Source organism: Triturus cristatus, chromosome 7, assembly GCF_964204655.1.
Source record: "Triturus cristatus chromosome 7, aTriCri1.1, whole genome shotgun sequence".
Taxonomy (NCBI): Eukaryota; Metazoa; Chordata; class Amphibia; order Caudata; family Salamandridae; genus Triturus; species Triturus cristatus.
Genome location: NC_140590.1, coordinates 823,094,267 through 823,111,817, shown reverse-complemented (window position 1 = coordinate 823,111,817; position 17,551 = coordinate 823,094,267). Strand labels below are relative to the sequence as shown.

At 50.8% G+C, this 17,551-nt stretch overlaps 1 protein-coding gene across 2 annotated transcripts in view; it reads left to right on the top strand.

Moving 5' to 3' along the window:
* Positions 1-17,551, top strand: part of LOC146810668 (neuropeptide Y receptor type 2-like) — a 258,993-nt gene that overhangs the window by 226,805 nt on the left and 14,637 nt on the right. The window contains exon 3 of one of the 2 annotated variants that reach the window (XM_085614443.1): positions 3,583-3,679. The exons of the other annotated variant lie outside the window; for it this stretch is intronic. The gene's annotated coding sequence lies outside the window, so the exon portion shown is untranslated. The remainder of the gene's footprint in view (positions 1-3,582; positions 3,680-17,551) is intronic. 2 annotated transcript variants of the gene reach the window in all.

The following is a 17,551-nucleotide window of genomic DNA, read 5'->3' as shown; positions in this document are numbered from 1 at the left end:
TAGACCCTTGTACTAAAGTGCAAAGATGTTTTTGCGGCACTGCAGCCTGATTGTGCGTCTGTGCTGGAGAGAGAAAAAGGCAGCACCGTTTCTCCGTCGATATGCGCTGTCCTGCTCTCTCCATCTCACGCAATACAACACACTAACTTTGGTTGCTGAGCTGCTTTGCGAGACATTTTAGTAAATATTCCCTAGAAATTATTGCATTGACTGGAATAGTGCATGATGGTGAATCTTCTCCCCGGAGGTGGTGTGATCTGCGAAGGATGATGGAAATGCAGAGATGGACACGTGCTACTTCTATCATTTAAGTTCATCTGACGAGTCGTGGATGGAGGCTCTTGACCGAGAAATGGCACAATGGCCTCCGTAAAGGGCACTTTGGATTTGGCACCCTTAATCACAGCATTCCTATTTTTGTAAGAACTTTCTTTTGGTAGTGATTTTTTATGTGTCGACATGACTGTCAGTCCTAACACTAAAATGCACGATGTTGGTCGTTTTTATTGGCAAAGTACCATTCACTCACGTGAGATGAGTTACAGTCATCTCAGCAGCATGACTAGCAGAGCGTGACCTTATTATTACTGGACCAACGTGTTGACCCAAGGCTGATTTAAAAGCCTTTTTCATATGATTTCCGTGAGGCTAGCGAGCTGGAACCTCATCTTGTCCAGTTGCTCTTGAGCACAGGCTATCGCTCAAGCTTGAAACTTGACCTTGAGAAGCAGATCTTTAGAAGGGAGGATGGTGTGATCTTCTGTCGCTCTTTCGCCCTCGTGCACTGGAGCGCCTTGAATGCTATGAGTTGGAATTCCAGATGAAGGAGTCCTTGTGGATCTTTTTCAAGGACCTCATCGGGCTCAGTAAACTGACTATTAATGTCCTGAAAACTCCTTTCTGGCTCCCACCAATAGAAACCTCACCCAAATGACCCCATCCCACTCTTTATGGACTTGCCCCCCTCCTACCTCCTTTCTGAGTGTAGTTTGAGATGTAGCTGGAGCATGGCCACTTGGCAAAGAACAGGGAGGCAAACAGGCCTCCAACCTGCTCCCAGAATCCCTTCTTTCTTTTCAGATTAATCTCTTTTACTCTTTCACAATTCTTTCCCACTGGAGTTTGCTTCGCTGTGTGGTGTAGCACTAGAGATAGGAGTAGCAGCTAGGCTCAGAGGATCAAGAGGGCTTAAAGTTGCCACTACCAAATCTTGGCAGCACCCATTATCAGAGATCTGAGCCACAGAAGCCTTAAGGCTGTTGGAGGTCTCAAAGTTTGGAATCATGTGCCACAGTGACCCTCCCAAGGTTTTTTTATTAGGTCTCGCCTGACCCAGCGCATGCGCTGGTCTGGCGAGACTTATTGAGAGGGCTCCAAAAAGTGCTACCAGGCCAGCCTAGGGCTACAGTGCATGTGCGCGGGCGCCACTTTTACCGCGATTACTTTCACTTTAGCGGCCGCACAGCCGCTTTGATGTTTGATCGCGATCACTTTCACTTTTGCATTTGATCGCGATCACTTTCACTTTTGCGGCCACACGGCCGCTTGGCATAGCCAATAGGTCTCGCTTTTGGGACCTTATAAGTGTTTAGTTATGCAACTGTTGCATGGCTAAACACTTATAAGGTCCCAAAGGCGAGACCTATTGGCTATGCCAATGCTTGTTAACATTGCTCTAAGGCGAATGACCTTCCCGGGATCACTGGAGAGTAGCACCCGTTCAAACACCTGCAATGCTTTTTGGATTCATCTAACTGGCCCATTTGACTTGGCGGAGAGGGGCCCCCAATAGTGACGTTGGAATTGCCTGTGCTGAGTGCTGATGGGCCGCTGCTGGATGAAGATCCCTACTGTTTCTTTTCTATCTTTATTAATGTATTCATGCAGAAGCTTAAAAATACTTGAAATAGATGGAAGGGGGGATATGCAGCAAGTAAGGAAATAACCAAAATATATCACAGCAAGAACAGGAAGAGGTGGGCTGTAGTGTGCAAACAGAAGTGGTGAGTAGAGGAGCGGGAGACGTCCCCCTGCCGCCACTCTTCTGCATTAGCGCTGGGATGCCTCCGGGTAGCCATGCGCTCTAGAAATGTCTTTCATTCATTCATTCATTCTTCAACAGAGTAAATGCTCAGCCAGTAAATACACCCTCTCAGATGCGCAAGCACTCCACATGCCTGCAGCACGCAAGCGCAACAAACCACATTACACAACCAGTGGATGTGAGAGGGGAAGAGCACGAGCATGCAACAGTGTCTGATACTTTTACTCAACAACTGCCCAAAACTGCAACTGTTACACTCCTCAGCCGGCCGAGAACGTGTCTGGCCCTCTAATAGCCAGGGCCGGACTGGGTACCAAACCGCTCCTACCAGCCACGCGCCCTTCCCCTCCTCGCTCTATCTCTCTCTGTTCTTCCATCCATCCATTCTCTCCATCTCCCCTCTCTTGTTTCTCCCTCTCTACCCGCTCCCTCTCTTTCACTCTCTCTTGAATTCTCTCGTGGCTGAGCCGTTAATCCTGGGGAGCTGGGGACAGCGGCCTCCTACCTACCCGGGAGTTGCCCGATGGATTGAAAGGCCCATCACGGCCCTGCCAATAGCTTTGATTATTAAATGCTGATTCACTCTAAAAACATCGCACAGACGCAACCCATTGTTCCCGAACACATTGACTTTCAATGCCCTCTGCCTTTCGGTTAGAACAGAGGTCTTAAAACAATGGAGTGCGCCCTACTGGGGGTCCGTGGATGTGTTTCCAGGAAGGCGTAAATGTCTTTATAACTATTTGTAAATGAATTTGACCTGGAAGCGCAACTTTCTTTATTTAGCGTTTCCAGGCTGTATTCATCTAAATCAAGCTGCTGACGTACATAAGTGTATGGTGATTATTGTGATCACTGTAGATGCCTCATTGTATGACCACATAATTGCATCCTGGTTGGCGCACTGCGTAATAGTGGCTTGTGCATTTATAACACTATGAAGTCCTAGCCTGGAACACAAAGCACTATGGACATGCAAGTCATTATTTAAAACTTCTACTGCACACAGTATCAGCATGGCCACTGGAATTGTGCAGCACAGTAGGTCAAATCTGTGCAGCATACAGTTGAACTGGAGCTGAATAGACGTGTCGCATAAGAAAGTCCTACTTAATTGTACTGTACATCTCTGACTGCCCGACTGAAATGTTGTGTACCCTGAACATGTTGTCCACTTTTGTATTTGTGGCTGTAATAAAAACCAATAAACAAATTTTAAAAAAAACAAAAAAAAAACTGTGCAGCACGGCTGACTAAATTGTTCGTCAAAAAAAGGCAAAATATGAGCCCTAATGTGGCTCTTTTTAGAATGGTATTACTTCATTATTTAGTCAGTTTTCTACATGCACCACTGTCTGGGCAAAGGTTTCTCCTCATTAGTACCGGTTTATCACCCAAATATAGCAATAGGCAACAGAAAGGTGACCAGTCAAACTTTGCAATGGGCCTTACCCTGCGCTGCAGCATGTATTGTCATGTTTAGTAACTTTGTATCCGTTTGAGCTAGAAACACATTTTTTTTTGTTTAAAATCTGCAGATTATACAGCAGATGTTGGATTATGCAGCAAATCCATAATTATGTAGAAGATTCGGCAGCCACAAAATTGCACATTTCCAGCCGTCCTGAGTAAAAGGTAGGCTGCTCAAAATGATTTTGTTTTTAAGGTAAAACAAGTGCTTTCAAATAATATATTTTAGTAACAGGTAATATATTGTACCTAGTGCATTTTTATAACCCATTAAGAGGATGCTTTCCAAAGTTTAACACCCCTAGATCACCTCTCAAAAAGAATACAGGGCATATTACCAAGGAGTTTTGATAAATATCGCAAAGCGCGCTTAGCGCTGTTATTTTTTATCGCCGGCTATCGCTGGATTAAATCGCCGAGATAGCGTTGTATTATCAACGCTTATCTCAAAGGCGATAAGAAGTCAGGGTTTTCCATGGAACATCGCTGTTTTTCCAGCGATGTTCCATGGAAAACGGCGCTAGGCTTGATAATAAGGCCCTGTGGCCTTAGCCTCACAATCCACCCCCCATGTTAGGTATGTATGCCTTAGTCAGGAATTTAACAGATGTTAAATTCCTGCGTTAAGGCAGAGTTTGCACGATTAAAATTATCGCTGCAACTCGTTGGTAATATCGCGAAGCTGCCTTTGCGAAATTTACCCGTGTTGTTTCGACAGCCACGCCTAACTTGCATCTCATTAGCGATGCGATGGTAGGCGTGCTGGAAACGGGCGCTAAGTAAGGAAAACACGCGCTAGTGTGTCCTTGATGATATTGCGATATAATTATCGACGCTTTTCACCCGAAAACGGACGCTAAAGCGGCAATAATTATATCGCCAGCCCTTGATAATATGCCCCCACATCTTTGTCACCATGAAGCTTCTAGTGACTCCATAAATAAAAGCCTGTACTTGGTTCCATGTAGCCTTTACATAAGGGTGCTGATTCTGATCCGGTAAAAAGGCCCTGCGAATCGTCGTACGGAGCGTTTCCTCCGTACGACTCGTACCCGGTAAACTGTTCGTACAACCTAGGAAGTACGATTCGTACAGAAAGCCTATTTCCGTACGAATCGTACAAAAGACCGTACGGGTAAAAAAATCCTATGAATCACATCCGGAACAGCCTGTACACGCTGTCCGTACGTATGTAAGCAGCGTTTTACGGCCCAGCAAGTACGATCCGTCCCTATGGCACTCCGTATGGCTCTTTTTTTACGGGAGCCAAAAACAGCCGTAAAAGCTGATTCCCCAGGAGTACGAGTCGTACAGGCCCCCCCACCCCCATATGTACGCACCGTACCCCCGTATGTACGCACCGTACCCCCCGTATGTACGCACCGTACCCCCGTATGTACGCACCGTACCCCCCGTATGTACGCACCGTACCCCCCCGTATGTACGCACCGTACCCGTACCCCTACCCCCCGAATGTACGCACCGTACCCCCCCGTATGTACGCACCGTACATGGAGAGGTGTGGCTCACTGGTTAGAGGCGGCCGACCTGTAAGCAGAGAATCGGCCAGGGACCAGGGTTCAATTCCCGACGCGGCAGGGTCGTGGACCAGGGACAAAACGGACTCGATAATTCTCGCCTCGGTACCTACTCTAACCAGGAACACACTCGGCAACTCTGGGCATTAAGCTTGCCTCATCTCTACAACGGCCCCCCACAGACGCCGGGGATGCCTGGTTTCACCTTGGAGATACCCAGAAAGGGACCATCGCACAGGGAAAACCAGGACGGGTTCCCCAGCGGTCTTCAGCGCCAGGATACTCCATGGAGTCACAGTGCGCTTTACAAGTACACCCACATTTACCCCCACCCCCCGTATGTACGCACCGTACCCCCAGCGCGTACGCGCTAGGGGTACGGTGCGTACATACGGGGATGGTGTGGGTACGGTGCATACATACCGGGGGGCCTGTACGACTCGTACCCCGGGAACAACTTTTCCCGGGCTCCAAGTCGTACAAACTTTGATTCGTAGCGGGTAGAGTCATTCCCCGTGTACGGGCCGTTTTCCGTACAATTCGTAAATCGGATAGCCGGTCCGGATCGTACTTGTACGCTCGGACTGTCTTTTTACGAATCGTACGGAAAAGTGTCCGGGTACGTCTCGTACAACTTTTCCTGCTACGATTCGTAAGGAGCAGACCGATCCGTATGTACTTTTTCCTGTACGAATCGTACTTCACGGGTCGGACGTGACTTGTACGATTCGTACGGAAAAAAATACGGATACGAGTCGTACGGAAATATTTTTTAACGGATCGGAATCAGCACCTTAGTGATTAACCAATTGCATACATTTACCTTTCTTTCAGATAGCAAGTACTCTGTTGAGAAAGCCTGTCACTTCTTTAGTTCCCTGTCCATGTATAGTATCAAAGAGATGGCTCAGAGGAGAGGGGGCTATGTGGGGGGCAAATTATATCATTTACAAATGGACAGACACAGATTTTTTTTTTAAATGGCCATCACTGGCATCATTGCAGCAGCTGTAGTGACACTGTGGAAGTGCTATGAAGGACCACTGCACCCAAATTATGCCTGTGTTACGAGGAAAAAGATGGGTGGGAACCCTATTTTGCTGTTAGTATTATGGCCCAAGTGACCCTTTCTGCGCAGGTAAGAGGTCCAAAGTAACAGGGGGCGACATAGCCCCCCCCCCCCCCCTTTTTTTAATGCAAGCAGGAAGACAGCCAGGACTCAGGCCTGGGACCAATGGCCAATGAAATGGGGAGAGAAGTAGGTATCATTTGTGCAGCACATGCAGTGTCACCGGAGCCCAGGGGTGTGAGGCACCTTCTAAACCCCAATTAGTATGGTTATAATATCCTTCCTTGATTATGTTAGGACCCAGTGCACCACTGTTGTGTCAGTGTTGCTTTGGGCCTTGGACCAGCGTCCCAAGAGAGGGGAAAATTGAAGCAGGGGAGACATCTTAGTTTAGGTCTCAGAGAGATGGCAGAGCGGACAATGGGGCAAGATGGAGGCTTGTCTTCAACAACATCAGGCAGTTGCTTTCATTACCAAAGCAGGTGCAATGGCACAGAGGTTAAGAGTTTGAGAGGCCCACCACATAACAATTTTGACTGACTTATTTGATAAAAGAGGATTTGAGTCTCATTTTCCTGTTAGCATTAGGGCTGAGGGCACTTTTGCTGCAAAGTGGTGGGCAACATGTGGAAGATCATTTAATTCTGAAGAAGACAGAGAATCTGATTCAAGAATGGTGTGTTGGCCAGGCATGGTGGGAAAGGGGTGAAAGAGGCACAGGACACAGTCTGCTACTCAGGGCAGCGGCTACCATTAGTGTAGCAGGTGCAGTTGCATATGGTCCCTGGAGTGTGAGAGGATTTCAACACCCAAATCTAAGTTGTAGTGTTTTTGCTTGATATATTTGCTATTTTATAAGTCTCATATTTACTGTGGATTGTGAGCTACAGAAAGAGTACCCCCGAAATTATAAGCCTGGTCCCTGCATTCAGCCCTGACTCTTCCACTGTCCCAAGTACTGCCATAAAGTTTTGGAGGGGGGCCAAACTTAAAAATATTTTGCTTATGGGGGCTCACATCAAAAAATGTTTGAAGACCTAGGGGTTAGAAAATAACCCTCTTATCAGGCATGAATCAATTCCACCTCTTAAACCTTTCTTCAGCAGGCACAACGCCTCCTTCTCATTCTTTCTGGTTTTCTCACCACCACTGTACTGGGGAAATGGTCAATAAATCCGTAAAACAAGGCAATTACGACAGAAAGAGCAATGGCCAAGAGCCATGGCCATGAACACTGGGAGATGCAGGCATTGACATTGAGAAAGGAGGACACACACATTAGCATTAGGACAGGGAGACATGCACACGGTGAGATAGAGAGGGACAGAGTGTGGAATGACAGGGAAACTGGGAGAAAGAGACCGGCACACGGGCACCAGCTGAAGAAATACAAACTTGAACTTTGGGACAGTAAAGCTGATGGCGGGGCACTGCAGAGCGCGCCGGGGTGAAGCCCGGTCCTGCTGCTGCACCTGAGAGGCCTAATTCCAAAGTTAGGCAGAGGAAAAGAGCGTGAAGAAGGACGCCCCCGGTACACGGCGATCTCTCGGACAGGAGTCCACCAACAAACTGCAAGTAAGGGGGAGAAACGTTGGGCGCCCCCACAAGGGAGGAAATCAGAGCCCCTCTGGCCCCCCCGGGCACATATAGACTACCCAGTTCCCTGGCCGATGCAAAGGGGGCAGAACGAGGGAGCCGTGGCCCGGGACAATATTGACTAACCGGAGGGTCTACGCTGCCCTCTCACGATAAACCATCCATCCGGCCTAAAGGCTTCAACGCTCCACCATCATACAGACTACAGGCATCGGGCGGCCTCACGCGAGCATCCTTGAGGTAACAGGCAAGGCAGAAAAGACAGAAGTGAGGTCCATAACTCGAGTGTTCTGACCCCCGCTCCCCCCTGTACCCCCCAGAAACCACACCAGTACTAACAAAGGGGACGCCGCTTCTGTCTCGGGGCATCCCACAGGCGTGTGCTGTTGGAGGACAGCGCCCACAGGCAAGGCAGACCACAATCACGGGAGGAACTGATACAGGGGCTCACCTCATCACTGGGGAGCCCACCTGTTAATTGGAAGGGCCCATGTGGAAGACGTATTGATGCGGTGAAAAACAAAGGAGAGGGCGAATACAGCGCTCAACCGGCAGGGGGAGGCCTCACTGGTCCATTCCTTCGCTGAGGCAACGGCCTAGGGCAAGCAAGAGGGCACTGGGCTGCTGGTCATGTAGGAGGACGGCTGTGACCTGAGGAGGAGCAGATCAGCGGTGCCGGGAGTCCCTGCCGGGGAAGAGACAGCACAGTGTGCCCCTGGGTGGAACGGGCTGCAGTGCGCTCACGGCTGGCTCCTAACACAAAAGCGAAGAGGGAAGCAAACAAGGCTGGGGACAGACACCCGAAGACTGGCACGAGCGTACGCCGCACCGCGTAATCGGGCAACCAGGCACCTCATACACCGTCACCAGCCATGGGATGCCTTAAGGCAGCCGGGGCTCCCCAAACAGCTCACCAAGCTAGGTCGACGTCCCAGCAGGCTCAAAGGCGGACACAGACTCTAGCGCCACCTTGACAGAAAAACTGGACAGAGTCCCGGCAGCAATAGAGCACTCGTGAGTCACCATGTAGGAGGTTTCGGGACCCTGGCCACGGACCTCAGCCTGCTGCGGGACGATTTTCTCAAATTAGCGGATAAGGTGGCAGATGGACAAAAAGCACTGGCGACGATACAACCTCAAACCAAAGTGTAACAAGACTCTTTCAAAGAACTGCAAGCCCGAGTCACAACCCTGGAGGAAAGAACAGACGATTTGGGGGGTGCTCCAGGATGAGCAACCTGTGAATATTGAATCTGCTGGAGGGCGTGGAGGGCAGGGACCCCATTGCATACATGGAATCCTGGCTTCGGTCCTTCACGCCACGTGACAAATTCACTCCCTATTTCTCCATTGAAGGAGCGCACAGGGTGCCAGCGCGCCGCCTTCCTCCGGGTTCGCTCCCTCGCCCCATGCTCATAAAACGACTCCACTTCTGAGACAGAGATGCCATACTGCGAGCTGCTAGAGAGAGTCACCCCATCACGGTGGAGGACAAACATGTTATGCTCTTCCCGGATTACTCCAGAGCAGTGCCGCAAATGCGAGCGTCCTTCCTCAAGACAAAGAGACTGCTCCAGAGCCAGGATGTTCAATATTCACTGCTGTTCCCAGCGCGACTCAAAATCATTTAAAAAGACACCGCAATATTCTTCATAGATCCATAACAAGCCACTAACTGGATGGAACTGAACCTGCCACTCGATCCGCTACAGGGGAACACAAGAACATCTAGACTCAAGTTGTTCAAGCGTCCGCGGCGTCGTACCCAGAAATCCCAAAGCCGCTCTGAAACGCAGTCACTTCATAAACCGCTGACATCCCCAAACCTGGAACAGATCATAGCAGACCGCCGGAAGGCAATTCAAGCAGCAGCGGAATTGGGGGCGACTCTTTCCACATTGGACCACGAAGGCACACCGCACATCTTCACGCCCAAAGAGGACCCGAACGACTCCAGCGACTCGGGTAAGAACTCTGGGACCCTGTCTAAGGTCACACCGCAGACTGCGGACACAATCATCTGAAGCTCCTACGAGATGGTAGCGATAAGGTCTCCAGTAGCCAATCACACTTCATAGCATCACATATTACGCCACGTGATGATATAAGGCTCTACACGCATCTGCGCAAGGCGTCCCCCACGCGCCAGACACACAACATAATGGGGGCCCCCGCTTGAGGACCTTGTGGGCATACGTGAGCCAGATGGACCCCCCATTCATTTCGATCATAGGTACATGGTAGTACAGGTTTGGATGTGCTGCACGTTGCAGCAGATCCCCAGTATTGGGTTTCCAACCCCACAGTGTTCTAGTTCGACTCCCTATCATACCTTGACCTCCCACTTATCCCGTCACAAAGGCCAGAGGCATTTGCTCATAGATCTACACCTCTCATCAGGCAGCAACTATTCACACCAGAGGATTTGCACAGGGGCCCCCGAGACCACCCTCTATTGCAGCACGAACCATCAGCTGCCATGACCCTGACGACTGATATCAAACTTCTCACTCTAAATGCCAGGGGTATCCACACGGCTAGAAAGTGTTACACTATTTACGCATATATCAAGCGCCAGCAGGCACAGGTTATTTTACTGTAAGAGACACATCTAGCTAAAGGGGAACTGGACAAGCTCCAGAAGAAATGGTGAGGCACCTTTTGCGCCACAACATGTTCAGCCTATGTAAGGGGAACCTTAGTCTGGCTTCGGCCGGGAGTCCCCTTTCTAGAGACCGGCAGGAAGGTGGATCCTTAAGGGAGATATGTGTTCTTGGAATGGTTACTAGTTTGTCAGCCAATACTAATAGGCAGCATATACGCCCCCAACACAGAACAGACAATATTCTGGGAGACCCTGTCATGTAGCTTGCCACACTTTACACCTTCCCCATGGGTATTAGGAGGGGATTACAACTGTTCCTTGGATCTTGCTCTGGATAGATCCCACCCCCCGCCAAAGCTTCGCAGTCCTGCGCACAAACAGCCCAATTTCAAGACTAGGCCACTCATTGGTCACTGACAGACGCTTGGCGCCACACACATCCAACAACCAAACTCTACTCTTTCCACTCTATTCCCCATAATCTACGAGTACGGTTAGACCGCTTCATGTGTACGCGGACGATCCTCCCCCTCCTCCAACATTCTGACTACTTAGCAGGGCCGGACTGGGAACTGAAAGCAGCCCTGGCAAAGTTTGCCAGACCAGCCCCCGTCCAGAGCGTGTAGCAAGCGGGCGCAGCGAGCGAGGCCAACCACTACTAGGGGGATTTGGGGGGGTTCTCCCCAGAAGAAAATTTTGGAAAAAGACAGACCAAAATGGTGAATTTTACAGCACATTTTTCATTACATATTCAATTGTACCAACTTTCAAAGCACAGTAAATAGTAGATGATGACCTTAAAGAACACCAGGTTACCCACCCAGTCATATGTCCCCTTAGACATTCTTTCAGACAGCACCAAAAACAGACACAAGTAGTGAATCAGAGATTCCAAAGTAAAAGTGAGACCAGCCCCCACTACTAGGGGGAGTTTGGGGGTTATCTCCCCAAGAAAATGTTGGAGACTGAAAGGCCAAAACAAAGCATTTTTCAACACATTTTTCATTGAATGTTTACTTCAGGAGAGAGTTTACGGATGCATATTCTTTATAGTTCTTTTAAACTATTCTGAGTGTTATGTGAAGCAGATTAGCAGATGCGTATGTCCATTTACTTCGAGGAGTTAATAATTGGCATATCACACTGCCATTGTATCAGCAGCAAATAGTTACAGACCCCACCACCAACCATTTAGCCCAACCATGAACATGAAGCATAGGTTGTCGTCAAGGGCACTTATGTGACAATTCACTTGTGTGACAACTTGTACGACACTTTATGACAGGCATGTGCTTTACATGTGCATCGCATGTGCGCGGCCTTTTGAGTCTGGAGGGGTCTACGGAGAGTAATCACATTTAAATGTATGGATTTATGGATGGATTGATGGCTGGAAGGATGGAGGAATGAGCTTTGATGAGAGGAATAAGATGTCTGCGAAGGACATTGTAAGAGTTTGGCCTGACAGGTTTATTACAGTATATCTAAGATAAAGACCTCGCTGGTTCAAAATATAAACAGTGCACCATCATATATTATAATTGCACGGCCTATGCACTCATTGTATTAATGCATTCAATTACAAAATCTGGGTTTACAATCCGGCAGATCTGTTCCGTCTCCCACCCGTACAAAGCCGAATAAAACCGTAGTAGCCATCTCCACTTCTTGTTAGGGCGGACACAATGCCTGCACGCACCAAATCAAACATTTTAATTATGATGATTGTCACATTGCCAAGGTATTTAAAATGATAATTTGGCCTTAGAAGGGTAGACACTTCCTCTACGTCTATATGATCACCTGCTATCAGCATATACATTGTTTTCTCCCATTTATCTAAGAATTCAGACGTGTCCCCACATATATCCCATATTTGTATATCTTGGCAAAGATCGTTCAGGGTCTTCTATGCATATTAAAATATTATCCGAATTTGGCAAAATCCTGTCTTCCTTGGATGACCCTTGTAGGAACCTGTCACCAGGCCCTATAGGCGGTAGCGTGGCGCGAGCCGGTCGGGCAACCAGAGGGCTATGTGTTAAGCAACCATACACCACACGCTTCTCATGGACTAGAGTCACACACAATAAGGGACGCCACACCGTTTAAATTATGCAAATACTTCAAGTTTATCCAAGTATAGCTGGTCAGATGCAGTTCAGGAAATAACAAGGTAATACATGAATCATAATACCATTGTGACATTACATTCGACACTCTGGGTGATATCTATGCAGTGCCTAACCTTGTTCTAGCGCCGTGCGCGCTTACGCAAAGTCTTTCCCTGAACCGGCCGTCTAACTAAGCATAATACCTGAAAGGGGACACATTGGGTTCACTAACATGGCGCCTGTAGAACTGAGCGCTCCTCGTGATCAAGGGCCCCTAGTACTGTGAAGCAAGGCATATAAACATAGCGCTACGCGCAATCAGTTGTATGTGGATACGTTTGCGTAGAACATTTAATACATCGCGTGACTCGTAATCAGTCGCATGTCATTACCTTTGAGCAGAGCATATAACACAGTGCGCTACTCGCATTCCTGGGCATGTAACTACTTTCGAGCAGAGCATATAACACAGTGCGCTACTCGCATTCCTTGGCATGTAATTACTTTCGAGCAGAGCATATAACACAATGCGCTACTCGCATTCCTTGGCATATAGTTACTTTCGAGCAGAACATGTAACACAGTGCGCTACTCGCATTCCTTGGCAGGTAATTACTTTCGAGCAGAGCATATAACACAATGCGCTAATCGCATTCCTTGGCATATAGTTACTTTCGAGCAGAGCATATAACACAGTGCGCTACTCGCATTCCTTGGCATGTAATTTCTTTCGAGCAGTGCATATAACACATGGGGTTACTCGCCGTCCCGGTCTCTCCGGCTGAGGAAGCAGAGTCGGTGGCGTGAAGCGCCACACGAGAGTAATGTTAGTCAGTACTTTGAACGGCTTCCAGCGGGGAAGATTACTGGACTTGAGGAGCGAGTCCCTATGCTCCGGTGCAGTTCACAGAGCACCGCGTTCAGTAACACAGGAGGGGGGACACGGACAGGATCCCTCGGCGGGGTCTCTCCGTCGCGCAGGCAGGGGAGGGGATTCCCACGGAGGGGACAACCCGGGCCAAGTGCGGTGTGGTTTCCAGGCCAGCAGGGGGCGCACCAGGGGGGATCTCGGCCTCCGGGCTTACCTCCGTCTCGGCGTCAGCAGGCGTCCGTCCTCACGACGTTGGGGGAACTCGGCCCCGACCTTGCGCTTCTCCTCACACGGCTGCGACGGCAGCGACGGGGCCCCGGACTTCGCCTGGGCCTCGCGACACAGCAGAGCACTCTCCCAGGCCTCCAGGCCGCGGCGGTTAGCGCGCTGGCTTCGTCGTCGCAGGGGGGGGCTCAAATTAAGGATGGGGGTAAAGTGCTCAGCGGAGCACGCTGCCGGGGGTCCCAGACCAGGGCAGGGAGCGCGGGGGTCACAGCGCTAGTACCTGGTCGATCCCCGGTGACTTGGCAATTGGCTTAGTATTTTGTTCACTAGGGTAGCTTGGACACGCAGTCTCAGCTCTGGCATTCAAGGCTTACAGCTCGCTCTTGTCATGCAGTCTCAGTTCTTAAAGTTAGGTTTCAGTTCTCAGTTGACAGATGAAGTCTTTTGGCGCAGATGTATCTGGCGCCCTTAAGGGGTTCTGTTACAGGGGTAGGGATGGAGAGGGCGACTAGGTCCTTCCTAGTCAGGCTGGAAGAGAGTCTCTGGGTCCTCCTACTACTGGGCAAGATCAGTGGGATTCACAGGGCACCTCACTCACTTAAGAGGCAGTACCTAAATCCTGTCACTCTCAGAGGCATAAGTCCCTGGCTAGGCCCTACCGCCTACACTCCTGGTGGATTCTTCCAGCTCTGCTTCACCCCAATGGCCAACTCACCACAAAAGCTTCCCTCCCACTCTTAAGTAGCCCTAGGTCAGGTGACCTCTAGCCAAGGCGGCAAAAGTAAAACCCCACCTCCCTTCTAGAAGGTTCCAGCTACTTCCAGGAGCTTCCCCACTCTAACTATGGGACAAAAAGGCGGGCTGGTATCGCAACATTGTTGTGGGTCCCAGCCAGCTCCTGGCAGCTAGGGTGCTACTATGAAAAACGACCACCCTGCAGTAGCAGGGGTCTGTGGCAGCCATCTTGGGAGAAGGGAGCACCTGCACCTTAACACTGCCTGGCAATGAAAAGGCGCCCGGAGACCTAGTCCAACATAAAAATGAGGGTGGAAAAAATGAGGCACGATACAAAAATAGAAGGGGAGACCACCCTAGGGCTGACAGGTCCAACATGCGTCCCCCCCAGCCGAAAGAGGGGAGAGCTACCCAACCTCTAGGGAGTTCTCTTCACTAAGGCGGAAAAACCTGGAGAGACCGTCAGCATTGGCGTGGTCAACTCCGGGCCGATGTTCCACCCGAAAGTCCATCCCCTGTAGGGAAATGGACCACCTCAACAACTTGGGGTTTTCGCCTCTCATCTGCATGAGCCAGCGAAGGGGGCGGTGGTCGGTCTGGATAAGGAAGTGAGTGCCAAAGAGGTATGGCCTCAACTTCTTCAGAGCCCATACCACCGCGAAGGCTTCTCTCTCAATGGTGCTCCATCGCCGTTCCCGAGGGAGGAGTCTTCGAGATATGAAGGCCACAGGTTGGTCTTGGCCCTCGGTGTTGAGTTGCGAGAGCACCGCACCTATGCCGTGCTCTGAGGCGTCGGTCTGTACAATAAATTCCTTGCTGAAATCGGGTGTTGCTAGTACTGGAGCTGTACACATCGCATTTTTCAGCGTATCAAAGGCTTCTTGGCATGCAGGTGTCCATATGACCTTGCGACGTTGTTTCTTTGAGGTCAACTCCGTCAAGGGGGTCACGATGGTACCATATCCCTTGATGAACCGGCGGTAATACCCAGTGAGGCCGAGGAAAGCTCGGACCTCTGTTTGGGTCTTGGGGGGCTCCCAAGCCAAGATGGTTTCAATTTTGGCCTGGAGGGGTTGCACCTTACCTCCGCCCACCAGGTGTCCCAGGTACACAACAGATCCCTGTCCATCTGGCACTTGCTGGCTTTAATAGTTAAGCCAGCGCGTTGCAGCGCCTGCAATACCTCCTGGAGGTGTAGCAGATGGTCCTCCCAGTTGCTACTGAAGACAGCTATGTCATCCAAGTAGGCTGCTGAGAAGGACTCCAGGCCAGATAGTACCTGATTCACTAACCGCTGGAATGTGGCCGGAGCATTTTTGAGCCCAAAGGGCATCACTCGAAATTGGTAGTGGCCCTCTGGGGTGGAGAACGCTGTCTTCTCCCGTGCTCCGTCGGCCATGGCAATCTGCCAATATCCGGATGTCAGGTCAATGGTGCTGAGGTACCGGGCTGCTCCCAGCAGGTCCACCAGCTCATCTGCACGTGGGATGGGGTGAGCATCTGTCTTCGTGACAGAGTTCAACCCCCGGTAGTCCACACAGAACCGAAGTTCTGGCGTCGTACCCGGTGGGGCCGCTTTCGGCACCAACACCACTGGACTAGCCCACGGGCTGCTGGAAGGTTCTATCACCCCCAGCTCCAGCATCTTTGCCACCTCACGCTGGATACTATCCTTCACTCGGTCAGAGAGCCAGTAAGACTTGTTCTTCACCGGGGGGCTATTCCCTGTGTCCACATCATGGGTACACCAATGAGTGATTCCAGGCGTGAGGGAGAACAACGAGGCGAACTGTCCCAGGACATGGCGACAGTCCCTCTGCTGCTCTGGGGTCAAGGATGGGGAGAGGACTACACCTTCCACCGAACCATCCTTCTCTTGTGCCGCAAGAAGGTCAGGAAGAGCTTCACTCTCTTCCTCTTCGCTCCCATCCGTCACCATAAGGAGAGCAAGCTCCGATCGCTCATGGTGCGGCTTCAGGCGGTTGACGTGGAGCACCCTGAGGGGCTGACGGGGGGTTTTTACATCCACAACGTATGTGGTCTGGCCTCGCCGCTCCACAATGTCGAACGGGCCAGTCCACCGGTCCTGGAGGGCACACAGCTCCCCAGGTTCCATAACCCACACCTTCTGTCCAACGTCCAACTCGACCGTCCGAGCGTTGCGGTCATACCACTCCTTCATCACGGTCTGGCTAGCCTCCAGGTTCTCTGTGGCTGCCTTCCACAGCTTGGCCATCTGGCTGCGGAACGCCAGCATGTAGCTGACAATGTCACGGGGAAGCTTCTGTGAAGTCTTCTCCCACCCCTCCTTCACTAAACTGAGGGGACCCCTAACGGGATGGCCATAGAGCAATTCAAACGGGCTGAACCCGACTCCCTTCTGCGGTACCTCCCGATAGGAGAATAACAAGCAGGGGAGGAGGACGTCCCATTTACGCCTCAAGCCTTCGGGAAGGCTTCGGATCATCCCCTTCAATGTCTTATTGAAGCGCTCTACAAGTCCGTTAGTCTGGGGGTGGTAAGGGGTGGAGAACCGGTAGGTCACTCCACACTCCTTCCACATGGCCTGCATGTAGGCCGACATGAAATTGGTGCCCCTGTCCGACACCACGACCTTCGGGAATCCCACTCGGGTAAAAATTCCCAACAGTGCCCGCGCCACCACCGGTGCAGTGATGGTCCTCAGAGGAATAGCCTCTGGGTACCTTGTGGCGTGGTCCACCAAAACCAAGATGAACCGGTGTCCCGCTGCGGTCGGAGGGTCCAATGGCCCAACAATATCGATACCGACCCTCTCAAAAGGGGTCCCGACCACGGGGAGCGGTTCCAACGGGACTTTCAACTTTGTCCTAGTCTTGCCACTCGCCGGACAAGACTTGCAGGTCTTGCAAAAGGCGTCTGAGGCAATCCTCATCCTGGGCCAATAAAAATGGGGGACTAACCGTGCAAAGGTTTTGTCCTGGCCCAGGTGTCCAGCTAAGGGGATCTCGTGCGCTAACTCCAGCAGGAAGGCCCGGTAACACTGGGGGACCACTATGGCCCTCGAAGATCCATGTACCGGCACCCTGGGCTCACTGTATAGGAGACCATCCTCCCAATACACATGATAACCTCCCAGTTCCTGACTAGCCACTTGAGCTTCGGCCTGCCGCCGCATACCCTCAAGAGTGGGGCACGTCCTTTGTGCTTGACAAAATTCCTCCCGGGTAGGCCCTCCTTCCACTTGCCAGTCAGCAAGGGTCGGCAAGTCCTCCACAGGAACGACATCTACCTCCGCGGACTCC